General features: G+C 38.2%; 1 pseudogene; it reads left to right on the plus strand.

Annotated features, from left to right (window-relative positions):
- Positions 1-1,860: 1,860 nt before the first annotated feature.
- LOC100723105 (serine/threonine-protein kinase tousled-like 2) lies at positions 1,861-11,885 on the plus strand (annotated as a pseudogene).
- Positions 11,886-16,332: the final 4,447 nt, after the last annotated feature.

Consider the following 16,332-nt stretch of genomic DNA (forward strand, 5'->3'; position numbering starts at 1 on the left):
TTGCACGGTATTGGATCTCATGAATAAGGTAGAGGAAGATGTGCTATATTATTTTTATGTATTTGTTTTTCTGTTGAATTGCACTTGGTAGTGGCATTCTTTGTATTTTTGATCCTATCTCACAAATACACAAAAGAGGAATTCTAGAACTGCCTCATAAAGAGGCAAGAATGATGGGATAAGTCTCTTAGAAACAATGGGGAATCTTTTGAAGGAGGAAAATGAGAATGTATCTTTTATTGTAATAACTTTAAAAAAATTTAGCCACTGTATTCTTTAGTCACCTATTGTATGTGTTTTTTTTCCAGTGTGGCCAGAGTTGTGTATAACTTACCTGCTCCAACGTAAGAGAGCATAGTATCCCTCTTATATTCCACGTAATAGTCAAGGATGCCCAAGTTAAATGTATTGTTGATTTAATTACTGTTGTTTTGTATAAAGAATTCAGATCTCTTCTTTCTGAATAAGTGCTTTATTGACCTTTTCTTTGTAGCTCTTCATCACCCTAATGCCACATTTGCTGATTTCAGAAAGAGTAATTTGCCTCCAAAGGCTGATAATTTCAATTAACTGTTTTGATCAAGGGAGGATTTATAAGTCTTTGCCAGTTGGGCTAATTGCTCACTCAAGGCCTTTAATTGTTCCCTGGCTAATTTATTTTTAAGAGGCATCTAAACTAGCCTTTTGCTTGCTCATTAGGTGCTTGGCAGTTTCCCAAAGTAAGCAAGAGTTGATACCTTGTATATGGTACTTATTAGCCTGGGGATTTTTGCTTTCCCTTCAATATCATCTATTGTCTTCTTCCATTCTCCAGGTCCAGATTTTTTGCAGTTAGAATGCTTCTTCTCTTTTAACCAGGCTAATAACATCTTTATTAGATCAAAGGAGGGTCAGGACAGTTAAAATTGTCAGCTTTTATTTTTACTGTGTCTTGTTGAACCATTTTGATGTAGAATAAAAAATGGTCAGTGTAGAACATGTTCAATCCAAGAATTATGTAGTGTTTTAGTGGTTTACCTACTGCTATAATAGAATATCAGAGTAATAGGATACTGGGTAATTTATTTTATTTTATTTTTTAAAATTTTATTTTGAAAGTATAAAACAGAACAAGTCAGAATAAAGCCAACTAAGATCATACAGTGAAAGTGTTACAGAACTTCACAGCAGGTTACCAGGATAACAGTAATAGGTATCACAGTATATTTTGTTATCTTTATAATAGTTGTTCTTTCATTCATGTATATCAAAATGAGATGAAATAGAGAACACTATAGAACTTATCAAAACAGAATATTGAATAGAGCAGTACCATTAATCAGAAAAGAGCAAAACAGTAATAAGAATATTTGCCTTCAAAGAAATGGTAGAAGGAAGTTCCCCTTATTTGCTATGGTCAACCTCCCAGGAGATGCTCAGATTTCTGGTGCCCATTTGCTAATGGGCGGGGGAGGGGGAAGGAGAAGGGGGTTAGGGAAAGTGGGGTATTTCACTCTAGGCCATGTAGCAGTAGATTCACTATTGCTTAGCAGGGAGGCAGGATGGTCATTTGGTTTCACAGCGTCCTCAGTTCCAACATGGCATGGATCTCAGGAGCTGCTGCTGGTTCTCCCCCTGGAAGTGTTGCAGTCAGCAGACCACCACCACTTACCAGGGAGGGGAGGTGCTTGTTTGGCTTCCCAGAGTCCTAAGTTCCAACATGGCATGGATCTCAGGAGACACTGCTGGTTCTCCCCCTGGAAGGGCTGTAGTCTGCCCCACTGCCTCCGCTTACCAGGGAGAGGAGGTCAATACTGGGTAATTTATAAAGAAAATAAATTTAGTTGGCTTATAATTCTAGAGGCAGGAAGGTCAAACAACATGGAGCTGGCTTCTGCTCAGCACCTAGTGGAAGCTTTCTTCCTGCATCATCCCACCGCAGAAGGTAGTTGGGCAAGTGAGTGCATGAGATGGGGGGGGGGTGTTGAACTTGTTATTTCATCAGGGGCAACTCTTGTGATAACTAACTCACTCCCATTAAGTCTTAATGGAGTCTCCTTTTAGGGTTCTCAACTCTCACCGTTGTTGTACAGGGGGCTAAGTCTCCACATGAGTTTTGGATGAGACATTCAAACAATAATAGATGAGAAGGGCATGCTTAGGAGAAGAAATATCCCACAATTTTAGCATGTCTGAGTTTGAAATACTTCCAGGAATAGCAGGATTTCATGAAAAAAAGAACAAAGAAAGCCATACGAAAACAAATAAATTGATCACCCTAGGATTATTACTATAGGGAAGTTTTCATGGGATTCAAACCTGTGAAATGGCATATGGTCATACAGTCATCAGCAACTAAAAACTGGTAGGTTTTAGTCCTGAAATCATAGCTACAGGAAGTTAGTCCCCTGAAACTCTCTGTGATTTTCTTAAGTAGTATCGGGTTCTGACCTACCCCCCCCCCCGATTTCCCAAACAAGTGCACAACAGAGGTTAAATAAAAAGAGACATATTGTATGATTTTTAGGGCTGCAGGAGGGTCAAAACCTTTTAATTAAGCTCAAGACTTTGAGGGTTAAGACAAAAGATTTCTGGAGCAGTCCACTTAGGGCCAAGGACAAAGGGCGGAGAAACTGAGGACAGTGCAGACAATAAGCAGGACCTTGGGAGTCACTTCAAGGATGTCTCCAAGTCATGAATCAAGTCAATTTAGTAGCACTGTCTTATCATGAAGACATGGTAGAAGTGAGACTGTAGGAGTAATTTTTGCAGCTGCAGTCTCTACCTTGTTAATTGGGGTTGGAGCCAAGTGTCTGCAGCTGTGGCCTTATCTTGCCCTTTGAGGTATCTTTGGCCTCACAGGCCACTACAGGCCTCATCCAGGACCAGTGATTCGTAGAGGTTCACTTACTATGAATCAGCTCCCGTTGTCAGGTAAGGGACCTAGGCCAAGGACAGACTCACAGATAAACATAGAAAGCCAATTAGTAAAATTTAAATCCTGCTCAGAACTGCTTCATAGTGGTCTCCAACAAAGTAGTATTTAAGGAGTACCTCATATGTGCCCAGAAGTGAGGACTTCTGTCTCTCACACCTCTTTTTCACTTTCCTTTCCTTCTTTTACTTTTTAGCAATGGCTTACAGTCTACAAACTGCAAAAGAAGTGCCTCCACAAGGTCAATATTAAGGGGCCTGTAAAACATGAGGCTACTTCCTTGCTGAGCATTTGAGGATAGTTTTTCTTTTCTGGGAGATCCCAAAATCTTCAGGCTATCAAGGTGCATAGAGTCTCAGAATTTCTGAACTTCCTCTCTTTCCCTTTCTTTAAGTCTCCTTCCAGTCCTCCTCTACTTATTCTCAGATATTCTGCAATGAAGAATAAAAAGTCTCTTCTATGCCAACTCACATCATGGAAGAACATAATCTTACTCCTTTCACCCACTTACTCAGATGTTTCTTTTCAACTCAGCCAAGTCACTGTCTTAACTGTCATGAAGTGGGAAGGTGTTTTAAATTCATCATGATTTTGTTCTCTTTAGCTGCTTAATTGGAGCCAATATAAACTTTTCCTAGCACCTGTGGTTGTATGGCATGAATCTTGGCCTTGAAGTCAACAGTACAGGATGCAGAAGGTCAGGGGTGCTGTCCATGGTGCTGCCCCAGTGTACCTGTCCTTGATCAAACTAGGGTTTGCAGTACAGTATTACAGGACAAAAGCTAGTGAACCAAACTCTCTTCTCCCCATAAAACAATCTATCCCTAGGTTGAGGCATTTTTTCTTTTTCTCCTTTTTTGTGCTCCTGATAATCGGGTTTAGGGCCATATACAAGCTCCAGTACACAATCACATACAATGTTTTCTTATCTTTCATAGAGACAGCAGATGAAAAATAAGCTTTCAATTAAATGGTTTGGTGAAAAATAATATAAATTCAGACTCAAAATGGCTTATTATCTTTTATAGCAATAAGTAATACAAGTTTCAGTGTTGGTTGACTCCACAGTGCAGAGATATCAACAAGAAACCAGACTGTCTCCATATCTGTGATATGAAATCCAAATCTGTGATACAAATATGAATTAGACTAATTTTTCTTCTCAGGACAATTTAGCTCCTGATAAAATTAGGAAAAAATGTGCTTTTCATTTCATGCATTAGAAAAAAGGGAAAAGGAGAGAGGATAGAGAGATGAGGGGAAAGAAGGAAAAGAATGAGAGATGGTTTTACCAAATATGAAACATCCTTTTAACTTGATTGGGCCAGTTAAGGTCTTTTGCCAACTCTGTGATTAGTAAGAGTCACCAGGAAAATGCCATCCCTTGATTTGTTTAGATTAGTCAGAGTCTATAACCCAGAGTTGTAAATGTTGTAAACTTCTCTGAGTCATGTGAGATACATGGAGACAGGATGGATAGTTGAGCAAAACTGGGATTCATTGAGGAAAGGAGAAGAAATGTTAGTTTTCTGCTCTTTTCCCCTACTTTGCTAATTTTGGCACATAGTTACCTGTTGACTGCCTATCTTTTAATCTTTGAAACTGGCTCTTAAGAACACTCATTTGCACATCTCCCTGTTTTTGACATACCATTGGATGTATTGGCCCATCCAGGGCGAGGAGTGAGCATTATATGTCTAGTAATTCTTTCCAAGGAGAGAGATTAATAGTGTGACATGAACTTCAGCACTACATGGAGTTGGGGGTTTAGTTCCTCTCTTTGTGAGTGATTACCCTAAAGTATCCAGATTCTTGTGTCCCTGGTTCTGGTAGAAGCACAAAGTAAATCTGCTATGCTCATCTCAGTCTCTCCAGTATGTAGGACCATTGATGTAGTCACAAACACCAAGATTGAATCTGGTGTTATCCAATAAGGGGTAGGTGGTCAGTTTCTTTATAGCCCATTCTCATCTCACTCCTCTTCTCTTTCATCAACTTACATAGACTTTATATGGGCAATGAAAAAACAGGGGTATAACTAAGACCCAGGTTTATGAAATAGTGACGTTTTTGCCCCTATGACTTTCTATTATAAATCTTGTTTGAGTAAAATAAAATTAACTAGAGCCTATTTCTTTATATCCATCTGGTGCCATTGTAGAGTCTGTAGGACATGGTATTTGAACACAGGTGTGCCTCCTTTGGTGGATTCTGACGCTGAAGATGAAAAGACCTTCAAAAAAAGGAAAAAAAAATCATGTTCAAGGTCACATGGATTGTTGAGTACATTCTCCTAAATTCTATTGTCTTCTGTTGAGTTAGTCAGTTATAGGATTCAGGTCAAACTCTTCTGTCCAACACAGTGTATTCTTCTGAACTTTTATGGGTGTCTCTTCAATACTGGGGGACCCACTATTTAAAATTATATTCATATTGATCTCTGGGACATGAGGCTATGTGGTGGTTGCAAATACATTTTTCTAGGGAGGTGGACTGGTTCCTAAGGCACCAAGGCACATTATCTTTCTCGGGGGCCAAGTTTAAGATTAGTTGGTAGATGTAGTCAGCATTACTGTTTAGTGGGCTACAGGCACATTTCCTCAATTTCTTTTTTCTCTTTTGCTTATCTTTTTTCTCTTCTAGGGGAAGATATTATGCTTCTTTACTCTTTGTACTCCATTTTTGTATTTTGAATACTTTAAGGAGGAGTTTTGAATCTTGGTATGGGCAAAAGTCTGCATTTTTCTTGGGAACTCATTTATTTTATTGCAGAAATGAACAATTGTACCTATCTCCCTTATATATTCTGAGCTAAGAAAGAAGACACAGTTGAGTATTGAATTTAGAGACAGGCAAACGTTTCCATCTGTTAATGCAATTATTTTGGATAAACCATCTCCCCCCTTTAAAGCTACAACATTTCCTTTAAAAACATAATAGTAATAAGAAGTGATGATAATAATGGTGACGACCAACTAATGGATACGAAAATGCTCCAAGACCAATAGAGTTCTTTACAAGTGTTAGCTTTTGTTATTATCTTTAGGGCAGAGTAGGGCCTCAGTCTGGTAGGCAGGTAGAGATATAGAGATATAGATGTATAAACAACAGTGATCAGTCCTTACAAATGTGAGGATTTGCCTCTGCAAGTGGTTTGTCTTTCTTTAGGAATAAGAATGTTTCAGAGTCACCCATTTATTAACAATCCCATCAGATATTTGAGTGCCTATTAAATCTAAGGTGCTGTCCTGGAGAACTTGATCAAGTGTAGGAGACAGATAATAAATAAGTAAACCAAAAATTGAATTTAAAATGGCATCTACCACAGCAGCTATGATAGATGATTTTATGAGGTGGGTTGCAGGGAGCCCCCCCTACTGGCCTTCTCCAGGATGTGGCTTTCTGAGCAGTAAAGTGCTCTGGGACATCTCTGGTGTTTGTCCTCATTCATGGTTGGACCTGTGTCTGAATATTCCAGTCTCAGCAGGACTCATCTTCTCAACTTCCTTCCACTATTACCCCGTTGCTGCCTGGCTCCCTCTCCAGATGGAAAGTACATTTCCTGGACGATGGATCTGTCACCTCTCTGTCTCCCACCACTTGTGTCTCATACCCAACGTGATGTAAGGGATATGAGACTGAGGGTAGAGGGTACAGGGAAAGCAAAAGACAACAAGGGACTTTGATGATCGATGCAGCAACTAATCCAGCTTCTGGAATGTTGATATACCACACGACACACCATTTACATATATTTACATATTTGACACTGCCAGCTTCTGACTTTCTCTCTGCCCCATCCTGGAAGGAAAGAAAAGGGAGCTCTTGGCACTCATCACTCTGTCTCTCTGCCCTGACACTGTGTCACACCGACAGCTGCAGCTCCTCCACAGCTCCTCTCACCAGACTTTGGCTCACCTCTTCATCTCCAGGAACATTAATAGCATCCTAGTGGATGTTTGTTCTGGTGTGTCGTGTGGTATATGCACATAGTTTTTTTTTCCCAGTCAGTGACTTGTCTTTTTCTTAATATCATCTTTTGGTGAACAGAAAAAATTAAGTTTGATAAAGTCTAATTTATCTGTTTCTTCCCTTTAAGGTATATGATTTTTATGTCTAGCTCAAGATGATTTTTCCAGTTTTGAAATTGTAAAAGGATTTTCCTATGTTTTCTACCCGAAGTCCTAATGCTTCTGTGATTTGCTTATAAATCTTTGATGCATTTGGAGTTAGTTTTTGCTTGCAATTAAGGTTCAATTTTGATTGAATTGAAGCTTACTACTTCTCATCTATATATCTGTTTCACTAACATTTGTAAAAAAGAAAAATTTTTTACTGTTAAATTGACTTGGTAAAATCAGTTTGTTGAAGCCAGTTAATTTGGGTGCTTGTCTATGTAATAGATTAACTAATGGTCACCTTGTAACATCCAGCTGAACTGAGTCAGTGTGCTTCTGGGTCTAGATGGCTCACCTGAGGATTGTTGCCAACAACATAAAAGGAGAACTGGAGGAGAAGATGGTCTATTGATTCTCCTGGAGAATCTTGTCATGCTGGTTTTTCTGATATTAAATAAGCTTTTTTTTTGTCATTGGAGGAGCTTGGGTCCTTACTGTTACTGAGGATGGCTGTGATTCTCTTTAGGGGAGCTCTGTTCCTTACCTTGAGTGTTGGTTCTTGGCTCCAGTGCAGATCCCTCACCCTGCTGGCACAGATTCTTTATCATTTGCTCAGACTTTCTAGCTCAGCCACTGGCCATTGGGCCTTCCCAGTGCAGATCCTTAATACAGACTTGCATGAGACCTTGTCATGGGCTCCAGGCCTCCAGCTGGGCTCATGGAGGATGTTGCCATAGGCTCTAGGTCTTCAGCTGAACTCATGCCAACATTGCTGTGGGATTCAGGGCCTCAACTGCATTCTTCGGGTGTCTAGTGTATGGATAGATATCTGGCACTCTTCTGCATTTGACTTTTTGGGTGAATATGACAAATCCTATAAATTATGTGTCCTGTATGAAATCTATTCCCTTATGAAATCTTACTATAACAGTGTAGATCTGGACTCCCTATTCTGTTTATCGGTTTGTCTATTTTTATCTAATATCATGCTATGATAATTACTTTATCCTCTTTTGAGATTACTTTGAGTATTCTCTGAAGTATAATTAAAAATGTGATTAATGTTTTAAAATTTAAAAAAAATTATCATAAAAACCTCTTTGTCCTTAATCCTAAAAATATTCCCCCTTGCTTCAAACACACTTTTCCTACTTTTCTTGCCATTTTCTGATGCAGTTCTGAAAGTCTCTTTTGTGTATTTACCTGCACTTTCATGGTTGTCTCTGTGTCCTGAATCAGTTAAAAACATTTACCTTTCGTAGTCATTTAGACTTTGAGGAAGAGAAGTTGCAAAGTGCCAGATCTGGTGAATAAAGTGGGTGAAGACACCATGATGCTTTTACCAGCCTGCCTTTTATTGGATGGCACTGGGCAACAGTGGCCTCTGGATTTTTGATCAAACCTTATAAAGATACTTATGAAGTGTCATAATATGAATATGTATATAATAATATACATATTAAAATTGGATCAAGTATTTTCCAGTTTTTTTGTGCATTTGTGTGTGTGTGTGCGTGTGCATGTGTGTGTGCTAGAGTTGTAATCCATAGTCTGACACATGCTGAGCAAGTATTCTACCACTGAGTCTTAGCCCTCAGTTCTTTTTTACACTAATTTAGGAGTCAGCAAGTGATAACTATGAGTTTGCTACCTGATTTTGTAAATCAGATTTTATGAAGCACAGCCATTCTCATTTGTTGACATATTGTCTATAGCTGCTACATTGCTACAATGATAGAACTGATTAGATACAACAGAGACTATGACTTGAAAATCTAAAATATTTATCATTTCTCTTTTTTCTCCTCTTTTTGAAATTTAATCTCCTCTTTTTGAAATAATTCACTCTTAACAAAGCAAACAAAATAATATATAATCCTAGACATATTCAGTACTATAAATGCCATGAGTATGTATGTACGTTTGTGTGTTTGTATATGCGTGGATGTGTATGTGTGCGTACACACATGTGTGAGTTCATGCCTGTGTAAGTGTTCATGTGTATGTGCATTTGCATGTGTGCACGCTCTTGTTTGAATGATTTGTTGTATGCCTTAGGTACTATTCTAGGTACTGTCTCATTTTGCCAATTATTGTTTCTGTTGATTAAATTCTGTTGATTGAAATGGGAGATTTTGGCAAAAGGATTATTTATAATGGTGTGGGAAGTTAAGTGAAACTAATAAAGAATGGTGTTATTACTCCCTACTGGGGAGTCTCAAAGCCATTACTATCCTTGCACTGGAGGCGCAAGGAGAGGGAATAGTTAAGGGAGCCCAGAAAACAAGGGTTTATAGAGGAGGCCACCTGACCAGGACCATGGCTTTTTAATTTTTTTTTTTATTTTAAAAGGAATAAAACAGAACAATAAAACAAAACAAACAGAACACTGAGAACCTGATATTGGGTTTCAGAACTAAGATAGTAAGGAATTTGCCATAGTTACTGTATTGCATTTTTTTTCTACTGGACATCAAAATCATGACCTTGCACTTGGCAGGCAGGCACTGTGTCACTGAGTTATATTCCCAGCCCTATGCTGCATATTGTTATCCTCTAAATAGTTGCTCAGGCTCCAGGTTTTAGGATTGCAAATTCAATCAAACAATTCAAGTTTTAGGTTGTTTCATTATTTCAATTGCTATCATCCCCAGTCTATGTTCCTCCAAATCAGCTGGTTGCTTATGGAGTGTGTGTGTGTGTGTGTGTGTGTGTGTGTGTGTGTGTGTGTGTTCTTCTCTCTTAGCCAATGGCAGCAGCTCCCACCTGCTGGTGGGGCCTCTGCTGACTCACAGTGGGAGGGCTGTAGCTTTTGTTGGGGTATACACCTAACTGATTTGGATCCATATGCAAACAAAAGCTGATTATATTTTCCTCCTTCCTTCTAATATCCAGTTGATTCCTCTCCAATCCAGTTTCAGCTAAAGCCAGAGGCCAAACATGGAACACATTGATACTATCATGTCAGCCAACCCTCACTGCAGGAAACAGCCAGCAAAGATAGGTGATGACTAGATTGGAAAGGGAAATGGGAGGTAAGCTGCAGATGGTGTATTTCCATTATTTGTGTGAATGAAGGAAGCCAACATCTGGAACACTAACCCTTGGCCAGGCTCTGCATTAGACCCCCTTATTTACACCTTTCCAGTAATACAACTATCTTTGTTCCTGTAACTTGGAAGAAGAAATGTGGTTCTTTCATTGCTCTGAACACTGAGCAGTGATGACCCTAGTAATTTATATTTTAAATGGTGCTCAGGACACCTCCTGGCTAAGAGATACACAGAAGTACATCTCAGTGCAGCCTTAGGCGAACAATTCTTCCCTGAAAACAGTACTGCAAAAATCAGTACTGTCTGCCTTGAGCCTGTCCTATGTGAGAGTGGGGTGGCTTTCAGACTGGGGCCAAATTGGGGACCCTCCCAGGAAAAACATGGAGCTGCAGTGTCAGCAGAAATGATGGAAGAATTGCTTAACCTGGACTCATGGTGGTAGGAATTATTAGAGACCGGGTTTGGAGTTAGTAAGATTTTGATTTTTTTTACCATATGCTAAACATTGTGCAGTGTGTTAGGGATGATACCTCAGCATAGTGTCTCTATATCTGCAATATGTAGAGACAGGAGAGACTGCATAGTAATGAGAGCAATATTAGAGCTGTGACAAGGGGCTGCTCAATAGTAGTCTTCCAACCAGAGTTTGTGGAGCATGGGATCCTTGAGTGATAAAGAAGCAGACATTCCTAAGAAAAAGTAGAATGACCAGAGAAATTGGAAGAGAAATGCTGAGCCATATGAAACTAGCCAGGGGAAAGGCATTTCTGGGGGACATAAAATTGGTGATTACTTTGAGTTTGCTGAGGCAGAAGGGACAGGAACCAGCCCTAGCAGAAGTGTTCTACCAATGCATGATCCTCACCACAGCCTTCCTTATCCAATCCCGTACTGCCTTCTGTGGTTTAGTTGGCAGTGCTGCATAAGGGGCATTAGAAGAAAAATCTGCTCTACCAATCCTGTGTCAGTGATGTTAGCAAAACCTCAACTTGACACAGAGTAGTTAGCATGAAGGGGAGGTGGGCTCTGCTTCACTTTTCTATCAGCTCAACAAAAACAGTCCTTCTTCTATGGGGTCTGGCAACATAGAGCATTCCTGTAACTTCCAAAAGCAGATCTCCATCCAGCACAGACAGACCCAGTCTGACTTCACAATAGAAAAAGAAAATCTTTACTAGAAAACAGTAAGAATTCTGATTTGGAGAAAAAGGAAGGAAGAATATATGATTTATTAAGAGTCAACTGTGATTTAAGATGATGAACTGATGAATGGCTAGAGAAATAAAAAGAATGATTAAATAGGTGTGTCACAATGAACAAGAAACTTATTGACAAGTCAGAACAAGAGAAGATGGCATGTAGAGATAAAAGCATACAGGATTGCTTGAGATCAGGCCATTTTACTACTGTCTAACATGGGGCCTCCTTCATTGAACAGACAAATGGCTATGCTTTCTAGAACCTTATCAAGCAACAGGAAAGGATAAATTCTCAGAGGGAAGATGCAGAAAGACAATGGAAAATGTCAGGAAAGTAGAAACCTCCTGCCATGAGTCAGACCCCTGTAGTAACCATTAAGCAGAAACAACAGGAAAAGCAAGACCAAGGAGCTCAAAATGAAACATTAACATTAGCAGAATACCGTGAGCAAAAAGAAATCTTCAAACTCAAATTTGGCCATCTGAAAAAGGAGGAAGCAGAGATGCAGGCCAAGCTGGAAAGGATAGAAAAGGTTAGAAATTTACATATCAGGAACTAAAAAGGATACATCATGAAAACAATTCACAATTTAAAGGTTAAGAGGCACAAAATATGATGCTGTCTTAGTCACTTCCCTTGTAGCTGGGGCAAAATATCTGACATCCACAACATAAAAGAGGAGAGGTTTATTTTCTTTTATGTTATGGTCCATGGTCAGCTGGATCCAAGGCAAAGACTGCATGACAGGTGAGCACAGTGAAGGAAAAGCTGCTTATGTTGTGTTGGCCAGGAAATGGAGAGTGGGAGGAGGAACCCACTTGGGAGATATACCTTTTGCCAGGTCTGTATGCCAGTGGCCCTTTTCCTCCAGCCAGGCCTTATTTCCCAACAGCAAGTCAGCTGTAATGCCACACTCACTTTCCCAAAACTGCATATGAGTGCATGAGGCCTTGGTGGGACAGTCTCAATTTAAACCATATCAGAATCTGAATGTCCCTTTGCTCACTGGCCAAGGACAGGGAATACATTCATTACACAGAGAATAAAGGAAGTAAGAATTAAAATAGATACTTTATTCAAGAAACACTTATTTCGTACACGTTAGGCATTGTAACAGGTGATAAATAAAGAACTGTAGCTGTGTTGTTTCATTTCCTGTACTCTGCTGTGTTCATAGGTCTTTACCATATATTCTTGCTTTATTTGGACATGCAGGTTCATTGTTTTTTGAGATGTTACTGAGGCAGAGTGGGATTGGAAGAACTGAAGGCATTTCTGAGTCTGTTGTGTGTTACATGACAGAAAGGGAAACTCATAGAACCATGGAGTTAGAGTAGACATCAGATCTGATGTGATTTAATCTTCCACCCTCTTACCTAACTGGATGATGGGTCAGAGCTGGAGTGTGCCTAACACAATGGACCCTAACGCTGTTTTTCATTGGTTTTAATTTTACAGTAATGAAAAGGCAGCAAAATAGCACCAACATTTACTGACTATTTGCCAAATGTCAGGAACTGTGTTAGACACTTTATTGTTTCTCTCCTGTAACACTGAGTTTAAGAACATGATCTCGGGGCTGGGGATTTAGCTCAGCGGCATGAGCACCTGCCTTGCAAGCAGGTGGTCGTGAGTTCGATCCCTGGTACCGATAAAAAAAAGAAAAAGACAAAAAAAAAAAAAAAAAAAAAGAACATGATCTCATTTGATCTTCAAAATGACTCTAGGAATTGGTTATGTTATTACTTCAGTTTCATCTGAACCAAGTCTTAGTAATTTTCCTGCTAGGTATGGTCACAGTCCTGGGTGTATATGTGTTTGTATAAGGGTATGTTTTTGTGTAAAATAAACACACAATACTCTTCCATTTCTTTACTCTCCCCAATAAAGGGACAGTACTCATTACAGACGAGTTAACAGAACACTGTCTAGGGTGTCCTGGGCAGAGCAATTGTAATTTCTCTTAAAATGATTCTTTATCTGCCTGAATAATTTTTTGAGAAGTCAGTGTTTATGTATACTTGGATGTTGAACCCAGAGCCTTTGCACTGAGATGCATCCCAGGGGCCTTTTAAAATTAAAAAATTTTTATTTTAATGTAACACAATTAAATATTAATAAAATATGTAAAACATTCTTCTTTGAAAAAATAAAATAAACTTCACAACAAAAATAGAGAATAATAATATTTAATATATTCTGTATTATAATCTTAAAAGAATGATCAAAAAAACCAGACCTGAGGGTTAGTAGAAGAGGTTAGAAGATGCAGACACAACTACAAAGACACTCAGCCACCTTATCTTTGTCAAAGCAGCCAAACATGTTCACTGGAAGAATGATAGCCTCTTTAAAATATGGTGCTGGAAAAACTGGCTCTCTATATGCTAAACACTGAAACTAGACACATGTCTATCACCATGCACCAAACTAAAGTCAAAATGGATCAAAGATCTAAATATTAAAACAGAAACACTAACTCTATGGGAAGATAAAGGAAGGAGAAATCTTGAAGACATAAGGGTAGGCAGAGTTCATGAAAAAAATCCAAACTTCACAGAAAATACTTCAAAGAATCAACAACTGGGATCCCGCATAAAAAGAAATAAAAAAGTTAAAAGACAACCTACAGATTAAGAATTTTAGTCAATTGTCCATCAGATAAAGAACTTTTATATAAAGCATGTACAGAATTAAAAAAAAATCAGACTCCCCAAATTCAAAGATCTAATCTAAAAATGGCCCTCTGAGATGAACACACATATCTCAGATGAAGAAATACAAATCGCAAATAAATATATGAAAAAAATGTTCAATATTACTGGTCATTTGAGAAATGTAAATTAAAATAACACTGAGATTCCATCTCACTCCAGAAAGAATGAGTATCATCAAGAAATCAACCAATAACAAATGCTGGAGGGGCTGTGGTGAAAAGGAACCCTTCACCACTGTTGGTGGTCTTGTAGACTGGTACAGTCACTGTGGAAATCAGTGTGGGGATTCTTCAAAAAGCTAGGATTAGAAGTCTCATTTGACCTAGCTATTCCCCTTCTGGGTATCTTCCCAGAAGAATTAAAAACATCATCCTACAGTGATACATGTTTATAGCAACACAATTTGTAAAAGCTAAATTCTAGAAAGAACCCAAATGCCCATTAACTGAGGAATGGATAAAAACATGTATTTTTATACAATGGAGTACTAAACCATAAAGAAGGATAAGCTTGAGCACTTTTATAGGTAAGTGGAATAAACTTGAGATCGTGCTCGTTAGTGAAGTAAATCAGACTCCCATGTTTAAACACTATACTGTCTCCCTGGTGTAAGAAACTGAAAAAGTAAACGAGGTCTGAAATGTACAATAGATATTATGAAGTGGGAAGAAATTAGTAAAAAGAGAAATGGAACAGGGTGAGGAAAATGGGAACAGAAAGAAGAGAAAAGAGAAAAATATTAAATTAGTTACATTATTAGTCTTAGTTCATAGAAAAACAGTTTATACTAATATTGGTTGGAGATATTTTTATGACCATATTTGACACTCTGAGTAACTAAAGATAGTAATATGCAAGGTATTAACTATTATTTCTCATATCATCTTTTTATGAAATTTTACCTTTTTTTCCATAAAAAAGAATGGCCAAATGTTTCTCAGAGTATAAGACATAACTGAACCAAACCAAACCAAACCAAATCAAAACAATGACAACAAAAAACCAAGTACTCCGTCTTAAAAAGAAAACAAACAGAGGGAAAAAAAGTGCTCTAAAGGATACAACCACAAGTGTGTTTAGGGTGTTAAATAGATGACCACATTAATGTTTTTGGTTGGATCACTGAACACAACTGTTTGCAGTCTCACTGTTTGAATGTCCACTTTGTATGCTTTGATACTGTGACTTGAGCAACTATCTCTAAATGATAATGTGTAATGTATTAACTGGTGATTTCTTACTGTTTTTTTTTTTTTTTTTTTTTTTTTTTTTGTAGTCTGTATTACTTGGACTGTTACACCACTTTGTTTTGTTTTTTCTCCTTTTCCTTTTAAATAGAATTTAAAAAAAAGTTAAAATTGATTTATAGATCACCATTGCAGCATGAAAAAAAAAAAGAAAAACAAACAAACAAATGAAAGGACAAAATTTTCTTTTCAGTGAACAAAAAGAAACTAATAATATGAAATGAAATGAATCAGTAAATATTTTAAAATATTTTCAAACAATGGAATAGATAATTTGGAAAATTATTTGAACTTCTTCCTACTTATTTATCCTTTCCCTCTCTCTGTCTTTGTCTCTGTCTCTGTCTTTCTGTCTGTCTCTCTCCCTCTATCCCAGGATATCTCCTGTTTCTAGATAGACAGTGAAAGGATTTTGCCCTAGATAGGACATTACAGCAGTGGGAGACGGAACCAAAGGATGTTTACCTTGAGGTCATTTTCCCCGCCCCTAGGCAATTTACCTGTGGTGGGAAAAGAGTTCTAATCACCTTTAGGCACAACCCCAGACAAAAGCTGTATGTATGCCCCTCACACCACGTGTCCAGCAGAGAAAACCAGGCCCCGGGGTAATGGAGTTTCTCTCCGCATCCTTAGAATAAAGGCCATTTTTACTTTATATTCTCTCTAACTGCATGGGAAATACTATCAAGCAGAATGAATACACTCAAAATGGCTATACTTCCAAAACTGATACATTACAGATTTAGTGGAATCTGAGTCAAATGCTAACAACATTTTTCACAGAACTAGAGAAAATAATCCTAAAATTCATATGGAATCAGAAAAGACCAAGAATAGCTAAAGCAATCTGGATAACAAAAGCAAAGCAGGAGATTACAATCCCAAATTTGAAGTTATATTCCAAAGCTATAGTGATTAAAAACTGCCTGGTGCTGGCAAAAAAACAAATGTATGGATCAATGAAACAGAACAGAGAAAGCAGAAACAATCCTAGGTATTGTAATCCAAAATGTTGAGTACAGTTATCTGAGTATCAAAATCCCTTCTTTAGTCTTCCTCATAATCCAGAAAGTTGTATTTACA

Source organism: Cavia porcellus, unplaced genomic scaffold, assembly GCF_034190915.1.
Source record: "Cavia porcellus strain 051 isolate PalLab524CR breed Dunkin Hartley unplaced genomic scaffold, mCavPor4.1 scaffold_1, whole genome shotgun sequence".
Taxonomy (NCBI): Eukaryota; Metazoa; Chordata; class Mammalia; order Rodentia; family Caviidae; genus Cavia; species Cavia porcellus.